Consider the following 24,309-nt stretch of genomic DNA (forward strand, 5'->3'; position numbering starts at 1 on the left):
GACAAAGAACACACTCCCAGCTCTCTCTTACTGATAAAGAACACACTCCCAGCTCTCTCTCACTGATAAAGAATACACACACAGCTCTGTCTCAGGTAAAAAACTTACTTCCAGCTCTCGGTAACTAAGAAAAAACACACTCCCATTGTTCTCTGCCACTGAGTGAAATCACACTCCCAGATCTCTCTCACTGATAACGGTCACACTCCCAGCTCTCTGCCACACATAAAGAACACACTCCCAACTCTCTCGCATTGATAATGATCACACTCCCAGCTCTCTGTCACTGAGAAAACACACTCCCAGCTCTGTCTCGACTGAGGAAGGACACACTCACAGCTCTCTCTCTCTCACTGATAAAGAACACACACTCAGATCTCTCTCACTGACAAAGAACATACACTGAGCACTCTGTCACTGACAAAAATACACACTCCCAGCTCTCAGTCACAGAGGAAAAACACATTCCCAGCTCTCTGTTACTGAGAAAGAACACACTCCAAGCTCCCTCTCACTGTTAGAGAACACATGCACAGCTCGTTGTCACTGATAAAGAACACACACCCATCTTGCTGCCAGTGATAAAGAACACACTCACAACTCTCTGTCACTGATAAAGAACACACTCCCAGCTACCTGTTACAAATACAGTACACCCTCCCAATGCTCTGTCACTGAGAAAGTAACCACATCCATCTCTCCGTCCCGGAGAAAGAAGACAATTCCCGCTCTCTCTCACTGATAAAGAACATACTTCCAGCTTTCAGTCACTGAGAAAAAACACATTCCCAGCTCCCTGTCACTGATAATAAATTATAATCCCAGCTCTCTGTCACTGATAAAGAACATACTCACAGCTCCCTGTTTCTGATTAAAAAACACACTCCCAGCTTCCTCTCACTGATAAATTACACACTCCCAGCTCCCTCTTACTGGTAAAGAACACACACCCACCTCGCTGCCAGTGATAAAGAACACACTCACATCTCCCCGTCACTGATAAAGATCACACTCCAAGCTCCCTGTCACTGATTAAAAATATACTCACAGCTCTCTGTCACTGAGAAAAAACAAACTCCCAGCTCTGTCTCACTGAGAAAGGACACATTCCCAGCTCTCTCACTCACTGAGGAAGGACACACTCCCAGCTCTCTCTCTCACTGTTAAAGAACATACACCCAGCTATCTGTCACTGCTAAAGAACATACACCTTGCACTCTGTCACTTAAAAAGAACATATTTCTAGCTCTCTGTCACTGACAAAGAACACGCTCCCAGTGCTCTCTCTCACTGATAAAGAACACACACCCAGCTGTCACTGAGAAAAAAACGCACTCCCAGTTCTCTGTCACTGATACAGAACACACTCCCAGCTCTCTGTCACTCAGAAAAAACACACCCCCAACTCTGTCTCACTGAGAAAGGACACACTCCCAGCTCTCTCTCTCACTGATAAAGAACACACATCCAGCTCTGTCTCACTGAGAAAGGACACACACCCAGCTCACTGTCACTGATAAAGAACACTCACCCTGATCTCTGTCACGGATAAAAAACACACAACCAGCTCTCTGTCACTGAGAAAGAACATACTCCCAGCTCCCAGTCACTGATAAAATACACACTCCCAGTTCTCTCTCACTGATAAAGAACACACACCCAGCTCTCTGTCACTGAAAAAGAACACACTCCCAGCTCCCTGTCACTGAAAAAATGCATATTCACAGCTCTCTGTCACTGGTAAAAAAAACACACTCCCAGCTACCTGTTACACATAAACTACACACTCCCAGCTCACTGTCACAGTCAAAGAACACACTCCCGCCTCTGTGTCCCAGAGTAAGAACATACTCCCAGCTCTCTCACTCTCACTGATAAAGAACTTACTCCCAGCACTCTGTCACTGATAAATAATATAATCCCAGCTCTCTCACTCTGAAAAAACAGACTCCCAGCTCTGTCTTTGAGAAAGGACACACTCCCAGCTCTCTCTCTCACTGATAAAGAACACACACCCTGCTTTCTGTCACGGATAAAGATCACACTCCTAGCTCACTGTCACGGATTAAAAATATACTCCCAGCTCTCTTTCACTGAAAAAAAACACAGTCCCAGCTCTGTCTCACTGTGAAAGGACACACTCCCAGCTCTCTCTCTCTCTCTCTCTCACTGATAAAGAACACACTCCCAGCTCTCTGTCACTGATAAATAACACACTCCCAGCTCTCTGTCACTGAGAAAGAACACACTCCCAGCTACGTCTCACTGAGAAAGGACACACACCCAACTCACTGTCACTGATAAAAAACACTCACCCTGCTCTCTCGCACTGATAAAGATCACACTACCAGCTCTCTGTCACGGATTAAAAATATACTCCCAGCTCTCTTTCACTGAAAAAAAAACACAGTTCCAGCTCTCTCTCGCTGTGAAAGGACACACTCCCAGCTCTGTCTCTCACTGATAAAGAACACACACTCAGCTCTCTGTCACTGCTAAAGAACATACACCGAGCTCCCTTTCACTGAGAAAAAACACACTCCCAGCTCTCAGTCACTGATAAAATACACTCTCCCAGCTCTCTGTCATTGATTAAAAATATACTCACAGCTCTCTGTCACTGAGAAAAAACAAACTCTCAGCTCTGTGTCACTGAGAAAGGACACATTCCCAGCTCTCTCTCTCACTGATAAAGAACACACACCCAGCTATCTGTCACTGCTAAAGAACATACTCCTAGCACTCTGTCACTTAAAAAGAACATACTTACAGCTCTCTGTCACTTAAAAAGAACACACTCCCAGCTCTCTGTCACTGCAAAAGAACATACTCCCAGTGCTCTCTCACTGAGAAAGAAGACACTCCCAGCACTCTCTCACTGATAAAGAACACACTCTCAGCTCTCTCTCACTGACAAAGAACACACACCCAGCTCTCTGTCACTGAGAAAAATCACACTCACAGCTCTCTGTCACTGATAAAGAACACAATCCCAGCTTCATGTCACTGATAAAGTGCACACTCACAGCTCTCTGTCCCTCATTTAGAACACAATCTCAGATCTCTGTCACTGAGAAAAAAACACACTCCCAGCTCTGTCTCACTGAGAAAGGACACACTCCCAGCTCTCTCTCTCTCTCTGATAAAGAACACACACCCAGCTATGTCTCACTGAGAAAGGACACACACCCAACTCACTGTCACTGATAAAGAACACTCACCCTGCTCTCTGTCACTGATAAAATACACAATCCTAGCTCTCTGTCACTGAAAAATACCACACTCACAGCATTCTGTCACTGATAAAGAACACAATCCCAGCTTCATGTCACTGATAAAGTGCACACTCACAGCTCTCTGTCACTCATTTAGAACACAATCTCAGATCTCTGTCACTGAGGAAAAAAAACACACTCCCAGCTCTGTCTCACTGAGAAAGAACACACTCCCAACTCTCTCACTCACTGATAAAGAACACACACCCAGCTATCTGTCACGGCACAAGAACATACTCCTAGCACTCTGTCACTGAAAATGAACATATTTCCAGCACTCTGTCACTGAAAAAGAACACACTTCCAGTGCTCGTTCACTGATAAAGAACACACACCCAGCTCTCTGTCACTGATGAAGAACACACTCCCAGCTCTCTTTCATTGAAAAAAAACACAGTCCCAGCTCTGCCTCTCTCTCAATGATAAAGAACACACACTCAGCTCTCTGTCACTGATAAAGAACATACACCGAGCACTGTGTCACTGATGAAGAACACACTCCCAGCTCTCCGACACTGATAAAGAACACACTCCCAGCTCTCTGTCACAGATGAAGAACACACTCCCAGCTCTCTCTCACTGATAACAAACACACTCCCAGATCTGTCTCACTAAGAAAGAACATACTCCCAACTCTCTCACTCACTGATAAAGAACACACACCCAGCTATCTGTCACTGCACAAGAACATACTCCTAGCACTCTGTCACTGAAAATGAACATATTTCCAGCACTCTGTCACTGAAAAAGAACACACTTCCAGTGTTCGTTCACTGATAAAGAACACACACCCAGCTCTCTGTCACTGATGAGGAACACACTCCCAGCTCTCCGACACTGATAAAGAACACACTCCCAGCTCTGTGTCATTGATCAAGAACACACTCCCAGCTCTCCGACACTGATAAAGAACACACTCCCAGCTCTCTCTCACTGATAACAAACACACTCCCAGATCTGTCTCACTGAGAAAGAACACACTCCCAGCGCTCTCGCACTGATAAAGATCACACTATCAGCTCTCTGTCACGGATTAAAAATATACTCCCAGCTCTCTTTCATTGAAAAAAAACACAGTCCCAGCTCTGTCTCTCTCTCAATGATAAAGAACACACACTCAGCTCTCTGTCACTGATAAAGAACACCCACCCAGCTCTCTCTCACTGAAAAAGAACACACACCTACCTCTCTGACACTGATAAAGAACACACTCCCAGCTCTCTGTCACTGATAAAGTATACACTCCCAGCTGTCTGTCACAGATAAAGTACACACTCCCAGCGCTCTGACACTTAGAAAGAACACACTTCCAGCGCTCTGACACTGATAAAGAACACACTTCCATCTCACTGGCACTGATAAAAACACACTCCCAGCGCTCTGTCACAGATAAAGAACACACTCCCAGTGCTCTGACACTGATAAAAGAACACATTCCCAGTTCTCTGTCACTGACAAAGAACACACTCCCAGCTCTCTCTTACTGATAAAGAACACACTCCCAGCTCTCTCTCACTGATAAAGAATACACACACAGCTCTGTCTCAGGTAAAAAACTTACTTCCAGCTCTCGGTAACTAAGAAAAAACACACTCCCATTGTTCTCTGCCACTGAGTGAAATCACACTCCCAGATCTCTCTCACTGATAACGGTCACACTCCCAGCTCTCTGCCACATATAAAGAACACACTCCCAACTCTCTCGCATTGATAATGATCACACTCCCAGCTCTCTGTCACTGAGAAAAAACAGTCCCAGCTCTGTCTCAACTGAGGAAGGACACACTCACAGCTCTCTCTCTCTCACTGATAAAGAACACACACTCAGAGCTCTCTCACTGATAAAGAACATACACTGAGCACACTGTCACTGACAAAAATACACACTCCCAGCTCTCTGTCACTGAGGAAAAACACATTCCCAGCTCTCTGTTACTGATAATTAAATACAATCACTTGTCATGACTAAAGAACCACACTCCCTGCTCTCTGTCACTGATAAAGAACACACTCCCTGCTCTCAGTCACTGATAAATTACACACTCCCAGCTTGTTGTCACTGACAAAGAACACTCACCCAGCTCTCTGTCACATGATAAAGAATACACTCCCAGCTCCCTTTCACTGCTAAAGAACACACATCTATCCCTCTGTCACTGATAAAGAACACATTCACAGCTCCCCGTCACTAATAAAGAACACACACCGAGCTCTGTGCCACTGATAAAAAACAACATCTCAGCTCTCTCTCACTGATAAAGAACACACTCCCAGCTCTCTCGCACTGATAAAGAACATACTCACAGCTCCCTGTTTCTGATTAAAAAACACACTCCCAGCTCCCTCTCACTAATAAAAAACACACTCCCAGCTCTGTCTTGCTGCTAAAGAACACACACCCACCTCGCTGCCAGTGATAAAGAACACGCTGCCAGTGATAAAGAACACACTCCCAGCTCTCTGACACTGACAAAGAAAACACTTCCATTGCTCTCTCTCACTGATAAAGATCACACTCCCAGCTATCTGTCACTGCTAAAGAACATACACCTAGCACTCTGTCACTTAAAAAGAATAAACTTCCAGCTCTCTGTCACTGACAAAGAACACACTCCCAGTGCTCTCTCACTGCGAAAGAACACACTCCCAGCACTCTCTCACTGATAAAGAACACACTCCCAGTCCTCTGTCACTGAGAAAAGACTACACTTCTAGCATGCTTTCACTAATAAAAATAACAGTCCCATCTCTCTGTCACTGATAAAAAATACTCCCAGCTTTCATTCCCAGAAAAAGAACACACTCCCAGCTACCTGTTACTGATAATGAAACACTCACAGCTCTCTTTCACTGATAAAGAACACATCCACATCTCTCTTTCACTGACGAATACCAACCTCCCAGCACCCTTTCACTGATAAACAATACAATCCCAGCTCTCCATCACTGATAAGTAACACTCTCCTACCTCGCTCACACTGATAAATTTCACGCACCCAGTTACAAATCACTCAAAATAAACACTCCGTTTCCCCTGTCACAGACAGAAAATGCACTCGCAACACTGTGCCACTTACAAAGAACACACTCCGAGCTCTCTGTGACAGAGAAAGAACACACTTCCAGCTCTCTATCACTGAGAATGAACACATTCCCTGCACTCTGTCACTGAGCAAGAATACACTTCCATCTCTCTGTGACAGAGAAAGTACACACTCCCAGCTCTCTGTGACAGAGAAAGATCACACTCCCAGCTCTCTATCACTGAGAAAGATCACACTCCCAACTCTCTGTCACTGAGCAAGAACACACGCCCAGATACCAGTCCCTGATAAGGAATGTATTCCCAGAGTTCTCTCACTGCTAAAGAAAGTTACACACTCACATCTACAAATTATTCAAAAAGAACACAATCACCGCTACCAGTCACTGAGAATGAACACATTCCCAGTGTTCATTCTCAGTCCCAGCTCACAGTCATTGATAAAGATCATACTCTCAGCTCTCTGCCACTGAGAAAGAACAAACTGCTAATTCTCTGTCACTGATAAAAGCACATTCCCAGCTCCCTGTCACTGATAGAGAACACAGTCCCAGCTCTCTGCCACTGATAACGATCACACTCCCAGCTCTCTCACTAATAAAGAAAACACCTCTATCTCTCTGTCACTGAGAAAGAACACACGCCCAGTGCTCTCTCACTGATAAAGAACACACACCCAGCTCTCTGTCACTGACAAAGAACACAGTCCCAGCTCTCTCTCACTGATAAAGAACACACTCCCAGCTCCCTGTCACTGATAAAGTTCACACTCCCAGTTCTCTGTCACTGATAAAGAACACAATCCCAGCTCCTGTCACTGATAAAGATCACACTCCCAGCTCTCTCTCACTAATAAAGAACACACTCGCAGCTAACTGTCACGGCTAAAGAACACACTCCGGGCTCCGTAGCACTGATAAATCACACGCACCCAGCTACAAATCACTCAATAAAAAACACTCCTTTTCGCAGTCACTGACAAAATATGCACTTGCACCACTGTGTCTCTGACAAATAACACACAGCCAGCTCTCTGTCACTGATAACTAATAGATGCCCAGATACCACTCCCTGATAAGGGACACATTCCCAGCTTTCTCTCACTGCTAAAGAATGTTACACACTCACAACTACAAATCATTCAACAAGAACACAATTGCCGCTACCAGTCACTGAGAAAGATCACATTCCCAGCTCTCTGTCACTGAGAAAGATCACACTTCCAGCTCCCTGTCACTGATAAAGAACACAGTCCCAGCTCACACTCCCAGCTCTCTCTCAATAATAAAGAAAACACCTCTATCTCTCTGTCGCTTTGAAAGAACACACTCCCAGTGCTCTCTCACTAATAAAGAACACACTCCCAGCTCTCTGTCACTGATAAACAACACACTCCCAGCTCTCTGCCACTGATAAACAACACACTCCCAGCTCTCTGCCACTGATAAAGGTCACAATCCCAACTCCCTGTCACTGATAAAGAACTCAGTCTAAGTTCACTGTCATGGGTAAAATTTCATCCCAGCTCTCTGTCACTGATAAAGATCACACTCCCTGCTCCGTCACTGAGAAAGAACTCAATCCCAGCTCATGTCACTGATAACAAATACAAGTCCAGATACCAGTACCTGATAAGGAACACATTCCCAGCTTTCCCTCACTGCTGAAGAATGTTACACACTCACAACTACAAATCATTCAACAAGAACACAATCACCGCTACCATTCACTGATAATGAACACACTCCCAACTCTCTGTCACTGATAAATACAACCCTGCCAGCACCCTTTCACTGATAAATAACACTCTCCTAGCTCGCTCGCACTGATAAATTTCACACACCCAGTTACAAATCACTCAAAATAAACACTCCTTTTCCCCTGTCACAGACAGAAAATGCACTCGCAGCACTGTGCCACTTACAAAGAACACGCTTCGAGCTCTCTGTGACAGAGAAAGGTCACACTTCCAGCTCTCTATCACTGAGAATGAACACACTCCCTGCACTCTGTCACTGAGCAAGAACTCATTTCCATCTCTCTGTCACTGAGCAAGAACACACTTCCATCTCTCTGTCACTGAGCAAGAACACACTCCCAACTATCTGACACTGATAAAGAACACACACCCAGATACCAGTCCCTGATAAGGAATGTATTCCCAGAGTTCTCTCACTGTTAAAGAAAGTTACACACTCACATCTACAAATTATTCAAAAAGAACGCAATCGCCGCTACCAGTCGCTGATAAAGATCACACTCTCAGCTCTCTGTCACTGATAACGATCACACTCCCAGCTCTCTGTCACTGAGAAAGAACACACTGTTAATTCGCTGTCACTGATAAAAGCACACTCCCAGCTCCCTGTCACTGATAAAGAACACAGTCCCAGCTCCCTGTCACTGATAACGATCACACTCTCAGCTCTCTCTCACTGATAAGAAAACACCTCTATCTCTCTGTTGCTGAGAAAGAACACACTCCCAGTGCTCTCTCACTGATAAAGAACACACACCCAGCTCTCTGTCACTGAGCAAGGACACACTTCCATCTCTCTGAGACTGATAAACAACACACGTCCATCTCTCTGTCACAGATAAAGAACACATTCCTGGCCCTCTGTCACTGATAAAGAACTCAGTCCAAGTTCACTGTCACGGATAAAAACTCACTCCCAGCTCTCTGTCCCTGATAAAGATCACACTCCCTGCTCCGTCACTGCGAAAGAACTCAATCCCAGCTCATGTCACTGATAACAAATACAAGCCCAGATGCCAGTACCTGATAAGGAACACATTCTCAGCTTTCCCTCACTGCTGAAGAATGTTACACACTCACAACTACAAATCATTCAACAAGAACACAATCACCACTACTATTCACTGATAAAGAACACCATTCCCGCTCCCTGTCACTGATAAAGAACACACTCCCAACTCTCGGTCTCTGAGAAAGAACACACTCCCAGCTCCCTGTCCCTGCAGGCAGTGCAGGGATACCCTGTGGCCATTCCCCTCAACAATAAGTATACTGTTTTAGATACTGTTGGTGGGGACAACTTACCAGGGAAAGCATTGGGGCACAGGGCTCTGGCACAGAGTCTGTCCCTGCTGCTCAGAAGGGAAAAGGGGAAGAGGAGCAGAGCAGTAGTCATTGGAGACTCCATAGTTAGGGGGACAGATAGGAGGTTCTGTGGGGATGAGAGAGACTCGCGGTTGGTATATTGCCTCCCAGGTTCCAGGGTTTGTGATGTCTCTGACCGTGTTTTTGGGATCCTTAAGGGGGAGGGTGGGCAGCCCAAAGTCGTGGTCCACATAGGCACCAATGACATAAGGATGAACAAGAGTTGTTGTCTCTGGTTTGTTGCCTGTGCCATGTGCTAGTGAGGCAAGGAATAGGGAGAGAGAGGATTTGAACATGTGGCTACAGGAGTGGTGCAGGAGGGAGGGTTTTGGATTCTTGAATAATTAGGGCTCTTTCTGGGGTAGGTGGGACCTCTACAAGCAGGATGGTCTTCATCTGAACCAGAGGGGTTTCAATATCCTGGGGGGGAAATTTGCTAAGGTTATTGGAGTGGCTTTAAACTAATCCAGCAGGGGAACAGGAACCAAAATTGTAGTTCAACTATAGAAAAGGTTGAGAGTAGGGAGGTCGGAAATTAAGTTTCAGGGATGCAAGATGGCACCAGCAAGCAGGTGTGTCTACTTCAACGCCAGGAGCATCCAGAATAAGGTGGATGAAGTTGCAGCATGGGTTGGTACCTGGGACTTCAATGTTGTGGCCATTTCGGAGACATGGATAGAGCAGGGACAGGAATGGTTGTTGCAGGTTCCAGGATTTAGATGTTTCAGTAAGAACAGACAAGATAGTAAGAGAGGGGGAGGTGTGGCATTGTTGGTCAAGGAAATATTACAGCTGCAGAAAGGATGTTTGTGGACACGTCAGCTGAAGTAGTGTGGGCTGAAGTTAAAAACACGAAAGGAGAGGTCAACCTGTTGGGAGTTTTCTATCGGCCTCCGAATAGTTCCAGAGATGTCGAGTTAAGGATAGCAAAAATGATTCTCGTCAGGAGTGAGACAGGGTAGTTGTCATGGGGGACTTCAACTTTCCAAATATTGACTGGGAACACTATAGTGCGAGTTCTATAGATGGGTCAGTTTTTGTCCAGTGTGTGCAGAAGGGCTTCCTGACACAGTATGTAGACAGGCCAACAAGGGGCAAAGCCACTTTAGATTTGGTACTGGGTAATGAGCCCGGCCAGGTGTTAGACTTGGAAGTAGGTGAGCACTTTGGTGATAGTGAACACAATTCTGTTATGTTTACTTCAGTGATAGAAAGGGATAGGTGTATACCACTGGGCAAGAGTTACATACTCCCAGCTCTCTATCCCAGATAAAGTACACATTTCCAGCTATCAGTCAATGATAAAGAAAACACTCACAGCTCTATTTCACTGACAAAGAACACACTCCCAGCACTCTTCCAGTGATAAACAACACAATCCCAGCTCTCTGTTACTGATAACAAATTCACTCCCAGCTCTCTGTCACTGATAAAGAGCACACATCCACCCTCCTGTCATGAATAAACTCCCAGCTCCCTGTCATTGATAAAGAACACGCTCCCAGCTCTCTATCACTGAGAAAGAAACTTCTCCCTGCTCAGTATCACTGAGAAAGAACACACTCCCATCACTCTGTCATTGATAAAGAACACTCTCCCAGCTCTCTGTCACTGAGAAAGAAAACTCTCCCTGCTCAGTGTCACTGAGAAAGAACACACTCCCAACTCTCTGTCACTAATAAAGAACACACTCCCAGTTCTCTGCCACTGATAAAGAACACACTCCCTCCTCTCTGGCATTGACAAAGAACACAATCCCAGCTACCTGACACTAATAAAGATATACACTCCCAAATCCATCTCGTGAAAATAAATCACACTCCCAGCTCTCTGTCACTGATAAAGAACACACTCCCAGCTCTCTGTCACTGATAAAGAACACACTCTCAGCTCTTTGTCTCTGATAAAAAAAAACTCTTCCTGCTCTCTGTCACTCATAAAGAACACTCACCCTGCTCTCTGTCACTGATACAGAACAGACTTACAGCTCACTGTCACTGATAAAGAACACACTCCCAGCTCTCTGTCACTGATAAAGAACACACTCCCAGATCTCTGTCACTGATAAAATACACACTCCCAGATCTCTGTCACTGATAAAATACACACTCCCAGCTCTCTGTCACTGAGAAAGAACATGCTCAAAACTCACTGTCACTAATAAAGAACAAACTCCCAGCTCTCTGTCACTGAGAAAGAACATTTTTTTTTAGATTAGACTTACAGTGTGGAAACAGGCCCTTCGGCCCAACAAGTCCACACTGACCCGCCGAAGCGCAACCCACCCATACCCCTACATTTACCCCTTACCTAACACTACGGGCAATTTAGCTTGGCCAATTCACCTGACCCGCACATCTTTGGACTGTGGGAGGAAACCGGAGCACCCGGAGGAAACCCACGCAGACACGGGGAGAACGTGCAAACTCCACACAGTCAGTCGCCTGAGTCGGGAAATGAACCCGGGTCTACAGGCGCTGTGAGGCAGCAGTGCTAACCACTGTGCCACCGTGCCGCCCAAAACATGCATCAAAGATTTCTGTCACTAATAAAGAATACATTCCCAGCAATCAGTCACTGAAAAAGAACACACCCCCAGCTCTCTGTCACTGATAAAATACACATTCCCAGCTCTCTGCCACTGAGAAAGAAAATACTCGCAGCTCTCTTACACTGACAAAGAACACAGTCACAGCACTCTTTCATTGATAAACAACACAATCCCAGCTGTCCTTTACTGATAAAGAATTCACTCCCAGCTCTCTGACACTGATAAAGAACACACTCCCAGCTCTCTGCCACTGAGAAGGAACACACTCCCAGCTCTCTGTCACTGATAAAGACACATTCCCAGCTCTGTCAATGAAAGAACACACACCCAGCTCACTGTTAATGAGAAAGAACACACTGCCATCTATCTGACAATTAGAATGAACACACTTCCAGGTGTCTGTCACTGAGAAAGAACACACGCCCAGCTATCTGTCACTGAGAAAGAAAACACTCCCAGCTCTCTGTCACAGATAATGCAGACACTCAGAGCTCTCTTTTACTGACAAATAACACACTCCCAGCACTTTTTCACTGAGAAACAACACAGTCCCTGCTCCCTTACAGTGATAACCAACATGGTACCAGGTACCTGTGACTGATAAACAACACTCTCCCAGCTCTCTGTCACTGACAAACAACACATTCCCAGCCTCGGTTACTGATAAAGAAATCATTTGCTGCTCTCTGTCACTGATAAAGAATACTCACCCTGCTCTCCGCAACAGATAAAAATCACATTCCCAGCTCTCAGTCACTGAGACAGAACATGCTCAAATCTCTCTGTCACTGACAAAGAACACACTCCCAGCTCTCTGTCACTGACAAAGAACACACTCCCAGCTCCCTATCACTGAGAAAAAAGACACTCCCAGCTCTCTGTCACTGATAAAGAACACACTCTCAGTTCCCTATCACTGAGAAAAAAGACACTCCCAGCTCTCTGTCACTGATAAAGAACACACTCTCAGTTCCCTGTCACTGATAAAGAACACACTCGCAGCTCTCAGTCACAGAGAAAGAACACACTCTCAGCTCTATGTCACTGATAAAGGACACATTTACAGCTCTCTGTTAATGAGAAAGAACACATTCCGAACTCTCTGCCACTGAGTAACAACACACTCTCAGCTCTCTGTCACTGATAAAGGACACATTTACAGCTCTCTGACACTGAGAAAGAACACTCCCCCTACTCTCTGTCACTGATAAAGGACACACTCCCAGCTCCCTCTCACTGACAACGATACACTCCCAGTTCTCTGTTAATGACAAACAACACGCTCCCAGCTCTCTGTCACTGAGAAAGAACACACTCCCAGCTCTCTGTCACTGAGAAAGAACACATTCCCAGCTCTCTGTCACTAATAAAGAACACATTTACAACTCTCTGTCACTGAGAAAGAACACCCCCCCAGCTCTCTGACACTGAAAAAGGACTCACTCCCAGCTCTGACACTGAGAAAGAACACACTCACAGCTCCCTCTCACTGACAATGACACACTCCCAGTTCTCTGTTAATGACAAACAACACACTCCCAGCTCTCTGTCACTGAGAAAGAACAAACTCCCAGCTCTCTGTCATAATTAAAGAAAACACTCACAGCTCTTTTACACTAACAAAGAACACCGTCCCAGCACTCTTTCATTGACAAACAACACACTCCCAGCTGTCCGTTACTGACAAAGAATTCACTCCCAGCTCTCTGTCACTGACAAAGTAAACACTCCCAGCTCTCTGTCACTGAGAAAGAACACACTTCCAGCTCTCTGTTAATGAGAAAAAACACACTTCCAGTTCTCAGACACTAATAAAGAACACACTCCCAGCTCACTGTCACTGAGAAAGAACACACTCCCAGCTCTCTGTCACTGAGAAAGATCACACTCTCAGCTCTCTGTCACTAATAAAGAACACATTTACAGCTCTCTGCCACTGAGAAAGAACACAGTCTCAGCCCTCTGTCACTGAGAAAGAACACACTCTCAGCTCTCAGTCACTGATAAACAATGCATGCTCAGCACTCTGTCACTGAATAAGAACACATTCCCAGCTCTCTGCCATAGAGAAATAACACTCTCCCAGCTCTTTGTCACTCATAAAGGAGACACTCCCAGCTCACACTCACTGAGAACGACACACTCCCACTTCTCTGTTAATGACAAACAACAGACTCCCAGCTCTCTGCCACTGAGAAAGAACACAATCTTACCTCCCTGTCAATGATTCATAACACACACCCAGCTCTCTGTCACTGAGAAAGAACACACTCTCAGCTCTCTGTCATAGAGAAAGAACACACTTCCAGCTCCCTGTCACAGATAAAGAACACACTCGCAGCTCTCTTACACTGACAAAGAACACAGTCCCAGCACTCTTTCACTGATAAACAACACAATCCCTATCTGTCCGTTACTGATAAAGAATTCACTCCCAGCTCTCTGTCACTGATAAAGAACACACACCCATTTTCCTCTCACTGATAAAGAACACACTCCTCTCTCTCTGTCGCTCATAAACAAAACACTCCCAGCTCTCTGTCAATGAGAAAAAACACACTTCCGACTCTCTGTCACTGAGAAAGAACACATTTCCAGCTCTCAGTCACTGACAAAGATCACACTCCCAGCTTTCTTACACTGATAAAGGACACACTCCCAGCTCCCTCTCACTGAGATCAGCACACTCCCAGCTCCCTGTTAATGACAAACAACACACTCCCTGCTCACTGTCACTGAGAAAGAACACACTCCCAGCTCTCTGTCACTGAGAAAGAACACATTTCCAGCTCTCAGTGACTGACAAAGATCACACCCCCAGCTCTCTGATACTGAAAAAGGACTCACTCCCAGCTCTGACACTGAGAAAGAGAACACTCACAGCTCCCTCTCACTGACAATGACACACTCCCAGTTCTCTGTTAATGACAAACAACACACTCCCAGCTCTCTGTCACTGAGAAAGAACAAACTCCCAGCTCTCTGTCATGATTAAAGAAAACACTCACAGCTCTTTTACACTAACAAAGAACACCGTCCCAGCACTCTTTCATTGACAAACAACACACTCCCAGCTGTCCGTTACTGACAAAGAATTCACTCCCAGCTCTCTGTCACTGACAAAGTAAACACTCCCAGCTCTCTGTCACTGAGAAAGAACACACTTCCAGCTCTCTGTTAATGAGAAAAAACACACTTCCAGTTCTCAGACACTAATAAAGAACACACTCCCAGCTCTCTGTCACTGAGAAAGATCACACTCTCAGCTCTCTGTCACTAATAAAGAACACATTTACAGCTCTCTGACACTGAGAAAGAACACACTCCCAGCTCCCTGTCATTGAGAAAGAACACTCTCCCAGCTCTCTGTCACTGAGAAAGAACACACTCTCAGCTCTCTGTCACTGAGAAAGAACACATATACAGCTCTCTGCCACTGAGAAAGAACACAGTCTCAGCTCTCTGTCACTAATAAAGAACACATTTACAGCTCTCTGACACTAAGAAAGAACACAGTCTCAGCCCTCTGTCACTGAGAAAGAACACACTCTCAGCTCTCAGTCACTGATAAACAATGCATGCTCAGCACTCTGTCACTGAATAAGAACACATTCCCAGCTCTCTGCCATAGAGAAATAACACTCTCCCAGCTCTTTGTCACTCATAAAGGAGACACTCCCAGCTCACACTCACTGAGAACGACACACTCCCACTTCTCTGTTAATGACAAACAACAGACTCCCAGCTCTCTGCCACTGAGAAAGAACACAATCTTACCTCCCTGTCAATGATTCATAACACACACCCAGCTCTCTGTCACTGAGAAAGAACACACTCTCAGCTCTCTGTCATAGAGAAAGAACACACTTCCAGCTCCCTGTCACAGATAAAGAACACACTCGCAGCTCTCTTACACTGACAAAGAACACAGTCCCAGCACTCTTTCACTGATAAACAACACAATCCCTATCTGTCCGTTACTGATAAAGAATTCACTCCCAGCTCTCTGTCACTGATAAAGAACACACACCCATTTTCCTCTCACTGATAAAGAACACACTCCTCTCTCTCTGTCGCTCATAAACAAAACACTCCCAGCTCTCTGTCAATGAGAAAAAACACACTTCCGACTCTCTGTCACTGAGAAAGAACACATTTCCAGCTCTCAGTCACTGACAAAGATCACACTCCCAGCTTTCTTACACTGATAAAGGACACACTCCCAGCTCCCCCTCACTGAGATCAGCACACTCCCAGCTCCCTGTTAATGACAAACAACACACTCCCTGCTCACTGTCACTGAGAAAGAACACACTCCCAGCTCTCTGTCACTGATAAAGGACACACTCCCAGCTCTGTCAATGAAAGAACACACTCCCAGCTCACTGTTAATGAGAAAGAACACACTGCCATCTATCTGACACTTAGAAAGAACACACTTACAGGTGTCTGTCACTGAGAAAGAACACACTCCCAGCTCTCTGTCACTGATAATAAACACACTCCCAGCTCTCTGTCCTGGAAAAAGAACACACTCCCAGCTCCCCATCACAGATAATGAAGACATTCACAGCTCTCTTTTACTGACAAATAACACACTCCCAGCACTTTTTCACTGAGAAACAACACAGCCCCTGCTCCCTTACAGTGATAACCAACACGGTACCAGGTACCTGTGACTGATAAACAACACTCTCCCAGCTCTCTGTCACTGACAAACAACACAATCCCAGCCTCGGTTACTGATAAAGAAATCATTCGCTGCTCTCTGTCACTGATAAAGAACACATACCCATTTTCCTCTCACTGATAAAGAACACTCTCCCCTTGCTCTGTCACTGATAAAGAACACACTCACAGCTCCCTGTCACTGATAAAGAACCACACTCCCATCTCCCTGTCACTGATAAAGAACACACTCCCAGCTCCCTGTCACTGATAAAGAACCACACTCCCATCTCCCTGTCACTGATAAAGAACACACTCACAGCTCTCTGTCACAGATAAAGAACCACACTCCATGATCTGTCACTGATAAAGAACGTACTACCATTTACCTGTCACTAATAAAGTACACACTCAAAGCTACCTGTCACTGATAAAGAACACACACCCAGTTCTCCATCACTGGCAAAGATCACAGTCCCAGCTCCCTGTCACTCATAAAGAACCACACTCCCAGCTCTCTGTCACTGATAAAGAACACACTCCTAGCTCCTTGTCATGAGAGAGAACACATTCCCAGATCTCTGCCACTGACAAAAAACACTCTCTCTGCTCTCGGTCACTGACAAAAAAGACTCTGCCAGCTCTCCGTCACTGAGAAAGAACACACTCTCAGCTCTCTGTCACTGATAAAGAACACACTACTATCTCCCTGGTCATTGATAAAGAACCCACCCCCAGCTCTCTGTCTCTGATAAAGAACACCCTCCCAGCTCTCTGTTTCTGACACAGAACACACTTCCAGTTCTCTGTCACTGATAACGAACACATTCCCAGCTCTCTGTCTCGGATACAGAACGGACTTCCAGCTCTCTGTCACTGATAAAGCAGTCACTCCCTGCTCTCAGTCACTGATAAAGGACACACTCTTATCTCTCAGTCACTGATAAAGTACACTCTCCCTGCTCCCTGTCATTGATAAAGAACACACTCCCAGCTCTCTGTCACTGATAAAGAACACACTCCCAGCTCCCTGTCACTGACAAAAAACACACTACCAGCTCTCTGTCTATGATAAAGAACACACTCTCAGCTCCCTGTCACTGACAAAGAACACACATACAGTTCTCTGTCACTGACAAAGAATACAGTCCCAGCTCTCTGTCACTGATACAGAGCACAGTGCCTGCTCCCGGTCATTGATAAAGTGCACAGACCCAGCTCTTTGTCACTGATAAAGAGCACACTCCCGGCTACCAGTCTCTGATAAAGAACACACTCCCACTTCTTTGTCACTCATAAACACCACACTCCCAGCTCCCTGTCACTGATAAAGAACACACTACCCGCTCTCTGTCATTGATAAAGAAAACACTTCCATCTTTCAGTCACTGAAAAAGTACACACCCCCAGCTCACGGTCAATGATAAATAACACTCTCCCAGCTCCCTGTCACTGAGAAAGAACACACTCTCGGATCTTTGTCACACAAAAAGAACCATACTCCCAGCTCTCAGTGACTTAAACAGGACAGACTTCCAGCTCCCTGTCACTGGTAAAGTGCACACACCCAACTCTCTGTCTCTGATAAAGAACCACACTCCCAGCTCTCTGTCATTGATAAAGAAAACACTTCCATCTCTCTGTCAATGAGAAAGAACACACTCCCAGCTCCCTGTCACTACTAAAGTACACACTCAAAGCTACCTGTCACTGATAAAGAACACACATTCAGCCAACTGTCGCAGAGAAAAAAACACACCCAGCTCTCCGTCACTGGCAAAGATCACAGTCCCAGCTCCCTGTCACTGATAAAGAACACACTCACAGCTCCCTGTCACTGATAAAGAACACACTCCCAGCTCTCTGCCTCTGATAAAGAATACACTCCCAGCTCTCTGTCTCTAATAAAGAACACACTCCCAGCTCTCGGTCACTGATAAAGAACACACTCCTAGTACTTTGTTACTGATTAAACCACACTCCCAGCTCTCTGTCTTTGCTAAAGAACACACTACCAGCTCTCGGTCACTGATAAAGAACACACTCCTAGTACTTTGTTACTGATTAAACCACACTCCCAGCTCACTGTCACTGGTAAAAATCACACTCCCACCTACCTGTCACAGATAAAGAACATACTCCCAGCTCTCTGTCACTGATAAAGATCACATTCCCAGCTTCAGTCACTGATATCGAATGCTCTCCCAGCTCGGTTCAATAATAAAGAACACACTTTCAACCAACTGTCACTAATAAAGAGCTGACTCCCATCTCTCGGTCACTGATAAAGAACACACTCCCAGCTCTCTGTCTCTGACAAAGAACACACTTCCAGCTCTCTGTCACTAATAACGAACACATTCCCAACTCTCAGTCAGTGAGAAGAACACACTCCCATCTCGCTGTCACTGATAAAGATCACACTCTCACCAATCTGTCACTGATAAAGAACACACTTCCAGCTCTCTGTCTCGGATACAGAACAGACTTCCAGCTCTCTGTCACTGATAAAGAACTCACTCCCTGCTCTCAGTCACTGATAAAGAACACACTCCCATGTCGCTGTCTATGATAATGTACACTCTCCCTGCTCCCTGTCACTGATAAAGAACACACTCCCAGCTCTCTGTCACTGATAAAGAACACACTCCCAGCTCCCTGTCACTGACAAAGAACACACTCCTAGCTCTCTGTCTCTGATAACGAACACACTACAAGCTTTCTGTCTCTGATAAAGAACACACTCCCAGCTCCCTGTCACTGATAAAGAACATATTCCCAGCTCCCTGTCACTACTAAAGTACACACTCAAAGCTACCTGTCACTGATAAAGAACACACTTTCAGCTAATTGTCGCAGATAAAGAACACACACCCAGCTCTCCGTCACTGGCAAAGATCACAGTCCCAGCTCCCTGTCACTGATAAAGAACACACTCACAGCTCCCTGTCACTGATAAAGAACCACACTCCCATCTCCCTGTCACTGATAAAGAACCACACTCCCAGCTCTCTATCAAAGATAAAGAACCACACTCCATGGTCTGTCACTGATAAAGAACGCACTACCATCTACCTGTCACTACTAAAATACACACTCAAAGCTACCTGCCACTGATAAAGAACCACACTCCCATCTCCCTGTCACTGATAAAGAACACACTCCCAGCTCCCTGTCACTGATAAAGAACCACACACACAGCTCTCTGTCACTGATAAAGAACACACATCCCACTTTCTGTCACTGATGAAGAACACTTCCAGCTCTCTGTTACTGATAAAGAACACACTCCCAACCACCCTTCACTGACAAAGTTCACACTCCCAGCTCTCTGTCACTGATAAAGAACACACTACTATCTCCCCGGTCATTAATAAAGAACACACTCCCAGCTCCCTGTCAATGAGTAAGAACACACTCCCAGCCCTCTGTCACTGATAAAGAACACACTCCCTGCTCCCTGTCACTGAGAAAGAACACACTCCCAGCTCTCTGTCACTGATATAGGACACTCTTCCTGCCCTGTGTCACTCAGGAAGAACCACACTCCCAACTCTCTGTCACTTAAACAGGATGGACTTCCAGCTCTCTGTCACTGACAAAGAGACAGTCCCAGCTCTCTGTCACTGATATAGAGCACACTGCTTGCTCCCGGTCATTGATAAAGTGCACAGACCCAGCTCTTTGTCACTGATAAAGAGCACACTCCCGGCTACCAGTCTCTGATAAAGAACACACTCCCACTTCTTTGTCACTCATAAACACCACACTCCCAGCTCCCTGTCACTGATAAAGAACACACTACCCGCTCTCTGTCATTGATAAAGAAAACACTTCCATCTTTCAGTCACTGAAAAAGTACACACCCCCAGCTCACGGTCAATGATAAATAACACTCTCCCAGCTCTCTGTCACTGAGAAAGAACACACTCTCGGATCTTTGTCACACAAAAAGAACCATACTCCCAGCTCTCAGTGACTTAAACAGGACAGACTTCCAGCTCCCTGTCACTGGTAAAGTGCACACACCCAACTCTCTGTCTCTGATAAAGAACCACACTCCCAGCTCTCTGTCATTGATAAAGAAAACACTTCCATCTCTCTGTCAATGAGAAAGAACACACTCCCAGCTCCCTGTCACTGATAAAGAACACACTCACAGCTCCCTGTCACTGATAAAGAACACACTCCCAGATCCCTGTCACTGATAAAGAACCAAACTCCCATCTCCCTGTCACTGATAAAGAACACACTCCCAGCTCTCTGCCTCTGATAAAGAATACACTCCCAGCTCTCTGTCTCTAATAAAGAACACACTCCCAGCTCTCGGTCACTGATAAAGAACACACTCCTAGTACTTTGTTACTGATTAAACCACACTCCCAGCTCACTGTCACTGGTAAAAATCACACTCCCACCTACCTGTCACAGATAAAGAACATACTCCCAGCTCTCTGTCACTGATAAAGATCACATTCCCAGCTTCAGTCACTGATATCGAATGCTCTCCCAGCTCGGTTCAATAATAAAGAACACACTTTCAACCAACTGTCACTAATAAAGAGCTGACTCCCATCTCTCTGTCACTGATAAAGAACACACTCCCAGCTCTCTGTCTCTGACAAAGAACACACTTCCAGCTCTCTGTCACTAATAACGAACACATTCCCAACTCTCAGTCAGTGAGAAGAACACACTCCCATCTCGCTGTCACTGATAAAGATCATACTCCCATCACTCTGTCACTGATAAAGAACACACTTCCAGCTCTCTGTCACTAATAACGAACACATTCCCAACTCTCAGTCAGTGAGAAGAACACACTCCCATCTCGCTGTCACTGATAAAGATCATACTCCCATCACTCTGTCACTGATAAAGAACACACTTTCAGCTCTCTGTCTCGGATACAGAACAGACTTCCAGCTCTCTGTCACTGATAAAGAACACACTCCCATGTCGCTGTCTATGATAAAGTACACTCTCCCTGCTCCCTGTCACTGATAAAGAACACACTCCCAGCTCTCTGTCACTGATAAAGAACACACTCCCAGCTCCCTGTCACTGACAAAGAACACACTATCAGCCCTCTGTCATAGATAAAGAACACACTCTCAGCTCCCTGTCACTGATAAAGAACACACTCCCAGCTCTCTGTCTCTGATAAAGAACACACTCCCAGCTCTCTGTCTCTGATAACGAACACACTACAAGCTTTCTGTCTCTGATAAAGAACACACTCCCAGCTCCCTGTCACTACTAAAGTACACACTCAAAGCTACCTGTCACTGATAAAGAACACACTTTCAGCTAATTGTCGCAGATAAAGAACACACACCCAGCTCTCCGTCACTGGCAAAGATCACAGTCCCAGCTCCCTGTCACTGATAAAGAACACACTCCCAGCTCCCTGTCACTGATAAAGAACCACACTCCCATCTCCCTGTCACTGATAAAGAACCACACTTCCATCTCCCTTTCACTGATAAACAACATACTCCCAGATCCCTGTCACTGATAAAGAACCACACTCCCAGCTCTCTATCAAAGATAAAGAACCACACTCCATGGTCTGTCACTGATAAAGAATGCACTACCATCTACCTGTCACCACTAATGTACACACTCAAAGCTACCTGGCACTGATAAAGAACACACTTTCAGCCAACTGTCGCAGATAAAGAAGACACACCCAGCTCTCTGTCACTGGCTAAGATCACAGTCCCAGCTCCCTGTCACTGATAAAGAACCACACACCCAGCTCTCTGTCACTGATAAAGAACACACACCCAGCTCTCTGTCACTGATAAAGAACACACTCACAGCTCCCTGTCACTGATAAAGAACCACACACCCAGCTCTCTGTCACTGATAAAGAACACACATCCCACTTTCTGTCACTAATGAAGAACACTCCCAGCTCTCTGTTACTGATAAAGAACACACTCCCAACCACCCTTCACTGACAAAGGTCACACTCCCAGCTCTCTGTCACTGATAAAGAACACACTACTATCTCGCGGCACGGTGGCACAGTGGTTAGCACTGCTGCCTCACAGCGCCTGAAGACCCGGGTTCAATTCCCGACTCAGGCGACTGACTGTGTGGAGTTTGCACGTTCTCCCCGTGTCTGCGTGGGTTTCCTCCGGGTGCTCCGGTTTCCTCCCACAGTCCAAAGATGTGCGGGTCAGGTGAATTGGCCTTGCTAAATTGCCCGTAGTGTTAGGTAAGGGGTAATGTAGGGGTATGGGTGGGTTTCGCTTCGGCGGGTCGGTGTGGACTTGTTGGGCCGAAGGGCCTGTTTCCACACTGTAAGTCTAATCTAATCTAATCCCCGGTCATTAATAAAGAACACACTCCCAGCTCCCTGTCAATGAGTAAGAACACACTCCCAGCTGTCTGTCACTGATAAGGAACACACTCCCTGCTCCCTGTCACTGATAAAGAACACACTACCAGCTCTCTGTCTCTGATAAAGAACACACTACCAGGTCTCTGCCTCTGATAAAGAATACACTCCCAGCTCTCTGTCACTGGTAAAGAACACATTCCCAGCTCTCTGTCACTGTGAGAGAACACTCTCCCTGCCCTATTTCACTCAGAAAGAACACACTCCCAGCTCTCTGTCACTGATACAGAACAAACTTCCAGCTCTCTGTCACTGATAAAGAGCCACACTCCCAACTCTCTGTCACTTAAACAGAACAGACTTCCAGCTCTCTGTCACTGATAAAGAACACTCTCTCAGCTCCCTGTTACTGATAAAGAACACACTTCCAGCTCTCTGTCACTGATAAAGAACACAGTCCCAGCTCTCTGTCACTGATATAGAGCACACTGCCTGCTTCCGGTCATTGATAAAGTGCACAGACCCAGCTCTCTGTCTCTGATAAAGAACCACACTCCCTGCTCCCTGTCACTGATAAAGAAAACACTTCCATCTCTCTGTCAATGAGAAAGAACACCCAGCTCTCTGAGACTGATAATCAACACACTTCAATCTCTCAGTCACTGATAAAGAACACAGTTCCATCTCTCAGTTACTGATAAAGTACACGCTCCCAGCATTCAGTCACTGACAAAGAACACTCTCCCAGATCTCTTTCACTGAGAAAGAACACACTCCCAGCTCTCTGTCAATGATATAGGACACTCTTCCTGCCCTGTGTCACTCAGGAAGAACCACACTCCCAACTCTCTGTCACTTAAACAGGATGGACTTCCAGCTCTCTGTCACTGACAAAGAGACAGTCCCAGCTCTCTGTCACTGATATAGAGCACACTGCTTGCTCCCGGTCATTGATAAAGTGCACAGACCCAGCTCTTTGTCACTGATAAAGAGCACACTCCCGGCTACCAGTCTCTGATAAAGAACACACTCCCACTTCTTTGTCACTCATAAACACCACACTCCCAGCTCCCTGTCACTGATAAAGAACACACTACCCGCTCTCTGTCATTGATAAAGAAAACACTTCCATCTTTCAGTCACTGAAAAAGTACACACCCCCAGCTCACGGTCAATGATAAATAACACTCTCCCAGCTCTCTGTCACTGAGAAAGAACACACTCTCGGATCTTTGTCACACAAAAAGAACCATACTCCCAGCTCTCAGTGACTTAAACAGGACAGACTTCCAGCTCCCT

Source organism: Hemiscyllium ocellatum, chromosome 20 (genome assembly GCF_020745735.1).
Source record: "Hemiscyllium ocellatum isolate sHemOce1 chromosome 20, sHemOce1.pat.X.cur, whole genome shotgun sequence".
Taxonomy (NCBI): Eukaryota; Metazoa; Chordata; class Chondrichthyes; order Orectolobiformes; family Hemiscylliidae; genus Hemiscyllium; species Hemiscyllium ocellatum.